This window comes from Schistocerca cancellata, chromosome 9 (assembly GCF_023864275.1).
Source record: "Schistocerca cancellata isolate TAMUIC-IGC-003103 chromosome 9, iqSchCanc2.1, whole genome shotgun sequence".
Taxonomy (NCBI): domain Eukaryota; kingdom Metazoa; phylum Arthropoda; class Insecta; order Orthoptera; family Acrididae; genus Schistocerca; species Schistocerca cancellata.
In genome coordinates, this window is record NC_064634.1 from 395,708,436 (window position 1) to 395,719,685 (window position 11,250).

Below are 11,250 nucleotides of genomic sequence, written 5' to 3' on the forward strand. Positions count from 1 at the left end.
TGATTTAAGCAAAACCCCTCCCAGACCAACATCCTCACTTTCAAGCATCTCCGAGCTAAGGCTCATTACCTTATCAAGCGAAGTAAAAAGGAATGCTGGGTGTGCTGTTTTTCCTCCCTGGGGACGTATGCCTCTTTCTCGCAGGTTTGGTCAAAGCTCCGTAGCGTTCTGGGCCGCCAGCAATGGTCAGCTGTCCAGGGCCTGACCCTCCAAGTAGCTCTGTGCACTGATCCATTGGTCCTCGCGGAACACCTTGCGACACACTTTGTGATTGCATCGTCATCCGCTTCCTACCCTCCTATCTTTCTCCAGCAGAAATGCAGAGTTGAACAGACCCCCCTCCATTTCATCCTGCACCACGTTGAGGCATATAATGCACCGTTCGCTGAATGGGAACTGGTGCAGGCTCTTAGCTCTTCACGAGTGCCAGATTCCATGCATAATCCATGATTCAACACTTGGACATTCCCCAGAGGCAACAGCTCCTCAGGGTCTTCAATCAGATCTGGCTCACGGGTGCTTTTCCGGCACAATGGCGAGACAGTATAGTTATCGCCGTCCTTAAGCCCGGGAAAAACCCAATGTCTCTAGACAGCTACTGACCCATTAGCCTTACGAATGTGCTTTGTAAACTGCTCAAAAGGATGGTCAACTCTAGATTATGTTGGGTACTCGAATCTCAGGGCCTTCTGTCACCATATCAGTGTGGCTTCCGGGCAGGGCAGTCCCCAAGTGGTCATTTACTCCAACTGGATTCTGCCATCTGACTGGCTTTTACCCACTGCCAGCACCTTGTCGCAGTATTCTTGGACCTACATAAGGTGTATGACATGGCTTGGTGCCATCACATTTTGGTTATCCTCCATGACTGGGGTTTCCATGGTGGCGAGTTTTTATCTTACCAGCTCTTCCGGTTCGAGTTGGCACTTCTCTCAGCAACCCTCAGATTCAGGAGAATGGTATCCCACGGGGTTCTGTGCTAAGTTTCACATTCCTCCTCATTACCATAAATGTGCTTGTGACTTCTGTTGGGCCTCTGGTTATCCCGGCATTGTACGTTGACAGATTTTTGCATCTGGTGCAGCTCCCACTCTGTGGCATCTGCCGAGCACCAGCTACAAGGTACCGTCCGATGGGCCTCTGCGTGGGCCACCGCCCATGGCTTCCAGTTTTCATATTCCAAAACGCGGGCTATGCATTTTTGTCATTGACCCACAGTACACCCTGATCCTGAACTTTATTTAGGCAACCAGCTCCTCGATGTAGCAGTCCCGTTTATTGGGCCTTATTTTTGATAACAAGCTGACATGGCTGCCCCACATTTGCCATCTAAAGGCTACATGCATGTGGTAGCTTAATGCTCTCTGCCTCTTGGCCCACACATCTTGGGGTGCAGACTGTTCCACTCTTCTCCATCTTTACCGTGCTCTGGTCTTGTCCAGACTTGATTATGGTAGTCAGCTTTATGGCTCAGCAGCTCTTTCCACTTTGAAACTCCTTGACCCAGTCCATCATTGTGGGTTGTGTCTGTCTATTGGTGCCTTTCACACTAGCCCTGTTTATAATCTCCACACAAGCAGGGATTCCCCCTCTACACATCCGACGGAGCCAGCTCCTTGTTTCTTATGCAGTCGCCATTCGCTGATTCCCCGACCATCCTGTGTACCCTATGCTCTTTGCCAGTGAGGGATGTCTCCCTCCTAACACCTGCTCAAGGGTGATATTGCCGGTTGGCATGCGTCTCACTAGCCTCTGCCGGGATCTGCACTCACTGGACTGCACCCTGTGTCTTTCCTCCCATACCCCTCCCTCCCCCCTGGGCGGTGCGTAGACCACGGATTAGGACCGATCTCTTCCAGGGTCCTAAGGTCTGTGTTGCTCCTGTGATTTACCAGTATCTTCTATGTGTCATCCTTGCAGAGTTCCAGGGTGCCACCATCTTTTACACTGATAGTTGTAAGACTACTGATAAGGTGGGATACGCTTTCACATCTCCTACTGGCTTTGAGCATCATTGGTTGCCAGGATCATGTAGTGTGTTTTCACCAAACTTATAGACATTCACAGTGCCCTCCTTTTTGTTTCTCAGGCCTCCCTCCATAGTGTTTTAAATTATTCCAACTCCATGAGCAGAGGAGCCAAATTATGAAAGAATTAACATTAAACACACACAGTAAAAGCATAAAAGGTGAGACCAAATCTAAAAACTGGAAGAAAAGGGGGGGGGGGGGGGGTCATGGAGTCACAGACCATGAAGACTGCAAAAGGAGTCCCAACCACAACCAACTCGCCCCTGCTCCTAGACTAAAGGAGAACCTTATATCTGGAAATAAAAACCACTTTCATGGAGGAAACAGAGGACCAGGTCAACCATCCATGGATCGTCTGCTAATGTTAAATTTAAGGAAGCAGGAAGACTATACTTAGCATGAAGGGTTGAAAGAAGGGGACATGCCACCAGTATGTGAGATACCGTCAGTCTGGCGCCACAACCACATGGTGGGGGTGGGTCGTTACGTAGGAGGAAACAATGGGTGAACCGGGAATAGCCAATGTATAAACAGCATAAAACAGTGTATTCCATCAGACACTCTTATTAAATCATTACTTGTAAGAGTAACTCACTTATATGTGAAGTTACTTTATGGAAATAATAAAGCCATCACAAACTGTTAACTTCGAAAAGTAACTGTTAGTAGTAATGATGTTACTGCCCAACTCTGCCAAAGATTGATTGATTTGATGCAGCTCCCATTCTACATCTACACCTATACTCTGCAAACCAGTGTGAGGTGCATGGCAGAGGGTACGTCTCGTTGTACCAGTTATTAGGGTTTCTTCCTTTTCCATTCACATAAGGAGTGCAGGAAGAATGACTGTTTGAATGCCTATGTGTGTGCAATAATTATTCTAATGTTATGCTCACAATCCCTATGTGAGCAATATGAATGGGGTTGTAGTATATTCCTAGAGTAATCATTTAAAGCCAATTCTCGAAACTTTGTTAATAGACTTTATCATGGTAGTTTAAGTCTGTCTTCAAGAATCATCCAGTTCACTTCCGTCAGTATCCTGTGACACTCTCCCACGGATTAAACGAACCATTCATACTGCCCTTCTCTGGATACATTAAATATCCCCCGTTAGTCCTATTTGATACAGGTCCCACACATTTAAGTGGTATTCTAGAACCGGTTGCACAAGTGATTTGTAAGCGATCTCCTTTGTACACTGATTGCACCTCCCCAGTGCTCTACCAGTAGACCAAAGTCTACCACCTCCTTTATGCACAACTGAACCTATGTAATCATTCCATTCTTTATCCCTACAAAGTGTTACACCCAGGTATTTGTGAGTTGGCCAATTCCAACAGTGACTCACTGATATTATAGGCATAGGATACTATGTTTTCTCATTGTGTGGAGTGCAAAATTTTATATTTCTGAACATTTAGAGCAAGTTGCCAGTCTCTGCACCACGTTGAAATCTTATTAAGGTCTGACTCAATATTTATGCGGCTTCTATCAGAGAGTACTTCATTATAGATAATGCATCATCTGCAAAAAGCCTGATTTTATTATTATTATTGTCTGCAAGGTCATTAATATACAATATGAACAGCAAGGATCCCAACACATTTCCCTGGGGCACATCTGAAGTTACTTCATCTGGCAATGACTCTCCATCCGAGGTAACATTTGTGTCCCCTTCCTACCAAAAAGTCCTCAATCAAGTCACAAATATCACACGATACCCCATATGATTGTACTTAATGAGCGTAGGTGCGGTACAGAGTCAAATGTCTTTTAGAAATCAAGAAACACAGCATCTACATGGTTTTCTTGATCCAAAGCCTTCAGTATGTCATATGCGGAAAATGTGAGTTGTGTTTCACATGATCAATGTTATCGAAATCCATGATGGTTGGCATTAAAGGTCATTCTGTTCAAAATATCACATTATGTTTGAGTCCAAAATGTGCTCTAAGATTCTAAAACAAATAGATATCAAGGATGTCGGACGGTAGATCTGTGGATCTCTTCTACAACCCTTCTTGTACATGGTGCGACCTGTGCTTTTTTCCAAGAACTGGACATGGTTTTTTGTTCAAGAGATCTACTATACGTTATAGTTAAGAGGGGGCTAATTCAACTGCAAATTTGGTATAGATTCTGACAGGAACTCCGTCGAGGCATGGAGATTCGTTCAGTTTTAATGATTTCAGCTTTTTCTCAACATTACAGACACTAATACTTATTTCACTCATTTTTCCAGTGGTATGAGGATCAAATTGGGGCAGTTCTCATGGGCTTTGCTTTGAAAACAGAGTTAAGCATTTCAGCTTCTTTTCTACACTCCATTTCAGTTCCTTTCTCATTCACTATTGACTGGACTAACTTCTGTGCCACTAACAGCCTTTATATACAACCAGAATTTCTTTGGGTTCTGTGAAAGATCACTTGACAATATTCTGCTACAGTAGTCATTGAAGGCTTCACACATTTCCCTCTTGACAGCCAAAAACATTTCATTCAGCATCTCTTTATAGCCCTTCGCTTTGTTTTACACCTGTTATGCAGTAATCTGTTTCTTTAGAAGTTTCTTTACAGTGACTGTATACCACGGAGGTTCCCTCCCATTACAAACTGTTCTACTGCATAACATATCTATCCAATATGTGGATAACTATTCTTTCGAACTTGAGCCAGAGTTCCTCTACATGCTCCTGCCCTGTGCTGAAAGTTTAAAGTTCCTCATTGAGATATGACACGACTGATTTTTATCTAATTTACTGAACATATATATCTTTCTGATAGTTTTAGTTGTCCTCTGTATTTTGCTAATCACTGTTGCCACAACTGCGTAATGGTCACTGTGTATCTTCGGAAGCTTCATCATCTCTGCATAACCTGCCACCTACATGCATTTGAACCTGCTTCCTATATTCAAACACTTGTCTCTCTAAAAGTTTTACACCTCCACACAACCCTCCGTTGCAAAATTGATGATTCATTGATTTCTAAGTTTGCATCTTATCAACTGATCTTTTATTGAGCTTATGCCATAAAATTTTTCCCCAATTCTGTTCTGTACCTCCTCATTAGTTATTTGCTTGATCCATCTAATCTGTATCACTAAATGTCAAAAGCTTAAAATCTCTTTTTGTCTGAAGTGCTTAGTGTCCACTTTCTAAAACTTTAATTTATGTTCAGTGTTAACATGTTATTCTTTTTCAGAAACGGCTTTCTTGCTGTGGCCAGTCTGCATTTTTTATCCTCTCTATTTCATTCATCATCGGTTATTTTGCTACTGAAATAACAAAACTCAATTACTTCTGGCAACTCATTTCTTAATCTAATGCCCTGATTTAATTTGGTTGCATTCTATTGCCCTTGTTACTGAAGTTACATGTAACCTTTTTTCAAGACACTGTCCTTTCTGTTCAACTGTGCTCTTCAAAGTTCTGTGCTATCTCTGAAAGAATGACAATGTCATTGGCAAAACCATTTTCTGTTTCTACTCCCTGAACTTTAACTGCCTTTCCAAATTTGGTTGGTTTCCATTACTGTTTGGACAATATGCTGATTGAATAACATCAAGGATAAGCTAAAATTCTGTCTCGCATTCTTCCTTTTACTGTTCTTAAGACTCTTGCCAGCTTATCTATTATTCTTCTGTTAAGTTGTATCAGTGTTTTGTAGCCATGACTCACTAAACTGGTTGTTTTGTAATTATATCTGTCAGTGCCTGCCTTCTTTGGAACTGGAATTGTTGTTGTTGTTGTTGTTGTTGTTGTTGTTGTTGTTGTTGTGGTCTTCAGTCCTGAGACTGGTTTGATGCAGCTCTCCATGCTACTCTATCCTGTGCAAGCTTCTTCATCTCCCAGTACCTACTGCAACCTACATCCTTCTGAATCTGCTTAGTGTATTCATCTCTTGGTCTCCCCCTACGATTTTTACCCTCCACACTGCCCTCCAATACTAAATTGGTGATCCCTTGATGCCTCAGAACATGTCCTATCAACCGATCCCTTCTTCTGGTCAAGTTGTGCCACAAACTTTTCTCCCCAATCCTATTCAATACTTCCTCATTAGTTATGTGATCTACCCATCTAATCTTCAGCATTCTTCTGTAGCACCACATTTCGAAAGCTTCTATTCTCTTCTTGTCCAAACTATTTACCGTCCAGGTTTCACTTCCATACATGGCTACACTCCATACAAATACTTTCAGGAATGACTTCCTGACACTTAAATCTATACTCGATGTTAACAAATTTCTCTTCTTCAGAAACGCTTTCCTTGCCATTGCCAGTCTACATTTGATATCCTCTCTACTTCGACCATCATCAGTTATTTTGCTCCCCAAATAGCAAAACTCCTTTACTACTTTAAGTGTCCCATTTCCTAATCTAATACCCTCAACATCACCCGACTTAATTCGACTACATTCCATTATCCTCCTTTTGCTTTTGTTGATGTTCATCTTATATCCTCCTTTCAGGACACTGTCCATTCCATTCAACTGCTCTTCCAAGTCCTTTGCTGTCTCTGACAGAATTACAATGTCATCAGCGAACCTCAACGATTTTATTTCTTCTCCATGAATTTTAATACCTACGCCAAATTTTTGTTTTGTTTCCTTTACTGCTTGCTCAATATACAGATTGAATAACATCGGGGAGAGGCTACAACCCTGTCTTACTCCCTTCCCAACCACTGCTTCCCTTTCATGTCCCTCGACTCTTATAACTGCCATCTGGTTTCTGTACAAATTGTAAATAGCCTTTCGCTCCCTGTATTTTACCCCTGCCACCTTTAGTATTTGAAAGAGAGTATTCCAGTCAACATTGTCAAAAGCTTTCTCTAAGTCTACAAATGCTAGAAACGTAGATTTGCCTTTCCTTAATCTTTCTTCTAAGATAAGTCGTAAGGTCAGTATTGCCTCATGTGTTCCAGTATTTCTACGGAATCCAAACTGATCTTCCCCGAGGTCGGCTTCTACTAGTTTTTCCATTCGTCTGCAAAGTATTCGTGTTAGTATTTTGCAGCTGTGGCTTATTAAACTGATTGTTCGGTAATTTTCACATCTGTCAACACCTGCTTTCTTTGGGATTGGAATTATTATATTCTTCTTGAAGTCTGCGGGTATTTCGCCTGTTTCATACATCTTGCTCACCAGATGGTAGAGTTTTGTCAGGACTGGCTCTCCCAAGGCCGTCAGTAGTTCCAATGGAATGTTGTCTACTCCGGGGGCCTTGTTTCGACTCAGGTCTTTCAGTGCTCTGTCAAACTCTTCACGCAGTATCGTATCTCCCCTTTCATCTTCATCTACATCTTCTTCCATTTCCATAATATTGTCCTCAAGTACATCGCCCTTGTATAGACCCTCTATATACTCCTTCCACCTTTCTGCTTTCCCTTCTTTGCTTAGAACTGGGTTTCCATCTGAGCTCTTGATGTTCATACAAGTGGTTCTCTTTTCTCCAAAGGTCTCTTTAATTTTCCTGTAGGCAGTATCTATCTTACCCCTAGTGAGATAAGCCTCTACATCCTTACATTTGTCCTCTAGCCATCCCTGCTTAGCCATTTTGCACTTCCTGTCGATCTCATTTTTGAGACGTTTGTATTCCTTTTTGCCTGCTTCATTTACTGCATTTTTATATTTTCTCCTTTCATCAATTAAATTCAATATTTCTTCTGTTACCCAAGGATTTCTACTAGCCCTCGTCTTTTTACCTACTTGATCCTCTGCTGCCTTCACTACTTCATCCCTCAGAACTACCCATTCTTCTTCTACTGTATTTCTTTCCCCCATTCCTGTCAATTGTTCCCTTATGCTCTCCCTGAAACTGTGTACAACCTCTGGTTCTTTCAGTTTATCCAGGTCCCATCTCCTTAAATTCCCACCTTTTTGCAGTTTCTTCAGTTTTAATCTACAGGTCACAACCAATAGATTGTGGTCAGAGTCCACATCTGCCCCTGGAAATGTCTTACAATTTAAAACCTGGTTCCTAAATCTGTCTTACCATTATATAATCTATCTGATACCTTTTAGTATCTCCAGGGTTCTTCCATGTATACAACCTTCTATCATGATTCTTAAACCAAGTGTTAGCTATGATTAAGTTGTGCTCTGTGCAAAATTCTACCATCCGGCTTCCTCTTTCATTTCTTACCCCCAATCCATAATCACCTACTACGTTTCCTTCTCTCCATTTTCCTACACTCGAATTCCAGTCACCCATGACTACTAAATTTTTCCATTGTATATCCTTTATGTATATTCCTATTACGTGTCAACTTTGCATTCTTTGTTCAGTACTGGCTTGCATCTGAATATATCAAATTCATAAAATGCCTTGTCTTTCTACCAAAGGCCTCTCTAATTTTCCTCTATGCAGCATCTTCTTTTCCACTAGGCATGTATGCTTCTACAGACTTGAATTAGTCCTCTATAACCATTCCTGCTTAGCAATTTGGCACTCTCAGCCAATCTCTGCATATTTATGACAATATATTACAAATAACTGACATTATGGTTATTCTCAAAATTCATGTTTACCCACATCTACATGATTACTCTGCATTTCACTATTAAGTGCCTGGCAGAGGGGTCAACGGATCATCTTCAAGCTATTTCCCTACTGTTCCACTCTCAAACACCGTGTGGGAAAAACAAACACTTAAATCTTTTCATACGAGCTCTGATTTCTCTATTTTATCATCATTCTTCCCTATATAGATGGGCACCAAAAAAATATTTTCACATTCTGAGGACAAAGTTGGTGATTGAAGCTTCGTGGCAAGAGCCTGCCACAATGAAAATTGCCTTTGCCTTAATGATTGCCGTCCCAATTTACGTATCACATCCATGACATTCTCTCCTCTATTTCATGATACTACAGAACAAACTGTCCTCCTGTGGACTTTTTTGATGTCATATCTGATGCCGGTCCCACACTGCACAGTAATACTCTAGAGGAGGGTGGACGAACGTAGTGCAAGCTGTCTCTTTAGTAGACATGTTGCATTTTGTAAGTGTTCTGGCAATAAATTGTAGCTTTTGGTTTGCTTTACTCACAACATTATCTATGTGATTGTTCCAACTTAAGTTATTCGTAACCATAATCCCTAAGTATTTAATTCAGTTTACAGCCTTTAGATTTGTGTGGTTTGTTGTGTAACTGAAATTTAGTGGATTCCTTTTAGTACTTAAGAGGATGACTTCTTCTCACTTTTCATTATTTAGAGTCAATTGCCACTTTTCACATAGTGTAAATTGTTTTGAAACTTGTTATGCTCACGTGATCACTTTATAAGATAAATGATAGCATAATGTACACCTAAATCATTTAGGGAGATCAGGAAGAGCAGTGAGCCTATGACACTTTCTTGGGGGACATCTGTTATTACTTCTGTTTTACTTAATGTCTTACTGCAAACACTGACCTTACTGACAGGAAATCTTGAAACCAGTCGCACAACTGAGATGACAGTCCATAAGCATGCAATTTGATTAGAATATATTTAAAAAGAAAGATGATGAGACTTACCAAACAAAAGCGCTGGCAGGTCGATAGACTTACCTTAGGGGGAATAAAGGACAGGTATACACTCGCACGCATACACATTTTCAGCAAAGAGAAAACTCTTTGCCTTTACAAATGTCTGCTTGTGTCTGTGTATATGCGGATGGATATGTGTGTGTGTGCGAGTGTATAACTGTCCTTTTTTCCCCCTAAGGTAAGTCTTTCCGCTCCCGGGATTGGAATGACTCCTTACCCTTTCCCTTAAAACCCAAATCCTTCAGTCTTTCCCTCTCCTTCCCTCTTTCCTGATGAGGCAACCGTTGGTTGTGAAAGCTTGAATTTTGTGTGTATGTTTGTGTTTGTTTGTGTGTCTATCGACCTGCCAGCGCTTTTGTTTGGTAAGTCTCATCATCTTTCTTTTTAAATATATTTTTCCCACGTGGAATGTTTCCCTCTATTATATTCATATCATCAATTTGATTAGAAGTCGCGTGTGAGGTACAGTGTCAAAAGCCTTCTGGAAATCTAAAAATATGGAATCAATTTGATATCCCCATTTGATAGCACTCATTATATTGTGAGAATAATTAGTCTTCGGTTTTTGTCAATCAAGTTTTCATCAAGGTAATTCAGAATATTGGCACACAGTATATGTTCCACTGCAAATCCAAGTTAGTGATATAGGACTGTAATACAAATGATTACTCGTATTTCCTTTCTTGGATATTGGTGCGACTTTCCCGTCCTTAGATACAGGTCTTTTGATGAGCAGTTGGTTACGTATCACTGCTAAATATGGAGCTATTGTGTCAGTATGCTCTGAGAAGAAGCTGACTGGTATACAATCAGAAATAAAATTTGTATAACTGGTTTTCACACACAGTTTTTTTTTTTTTTTTTTTTTTTTTTTTTTTTTTTTTTTTTTTTTCAATATGATAGGTTTTGAGGCACTCAGGCAGAGAGAGAACAGTTTCCTAATTTGATCACCACATCCTTAGCTTTCTGGCTCTTACTTACATTGGCACACATTTTGCAGACGCATGGTGGGTGCAAAATAATTTTTGTAGGTGTGATCCATTTCAGCAAACTAATTTTGTAACTTAGAGAGGATACATTTTTTCTTTCATCGGTATTTTACGTCCGCTTATGAAGGGGGAATTTGCAATTGATGTCCATTACAAACAAATGAAAGAACGCTTTCTCTGTCATTTGAATTGCTACCTTGTGACTGAATGGAAACAAATAATTTTGTTTGGTTTTTCCATTCATTTTTGTGAGTATTGTAATCCAAAATGTCTGGTTTTGTTAGTAGTCACAGGCCCATCTCACAAATGCACAATTGCTGTTGTCAGTGAATCACTGTGTCATGTTGAGAGCATCAGATCCCTTTTGTCCTTCCATTTCAGATAACAGCTGTTCCCATCTGTCAAAAGTCATGTCATTTTTTTCATTTTTGGATTCTCAACTTATTAACCATACATTGTGGAAGATCATTTTTGTTAGTCATGCGAGGACCCACTGCCTTTGTCTTGTGATCCATAAATAATCAAATATACCAGGTGAGATACAATAATTATCCCTGTATATGGTATAATCTCTGTCAGAGTTAGCATTCCAGTTGTCTGTTTGAAACACACAGCTTGCTTTTCATATAGCCATGACAATGAATTTGTCCTTGAAAGCCACACACAATTCATTAGCACACAAAATGAGCAAAT

General features: G+C 40.7%; 1 protein-coding gene across 2 annotated transcripts in view; it reads left to right on the forward strand.

The window, feature by feature from the left end:
• Nucleotides 1-11,250, forward strand: part of LOC126100215 (spermine synthase-like) — a 52,147-nt gene that overhangs the window by 21,525 nt on the left and 19,372 nt on the right. The gene's annotated exons all lie outside the window — the stretch shown is intronic.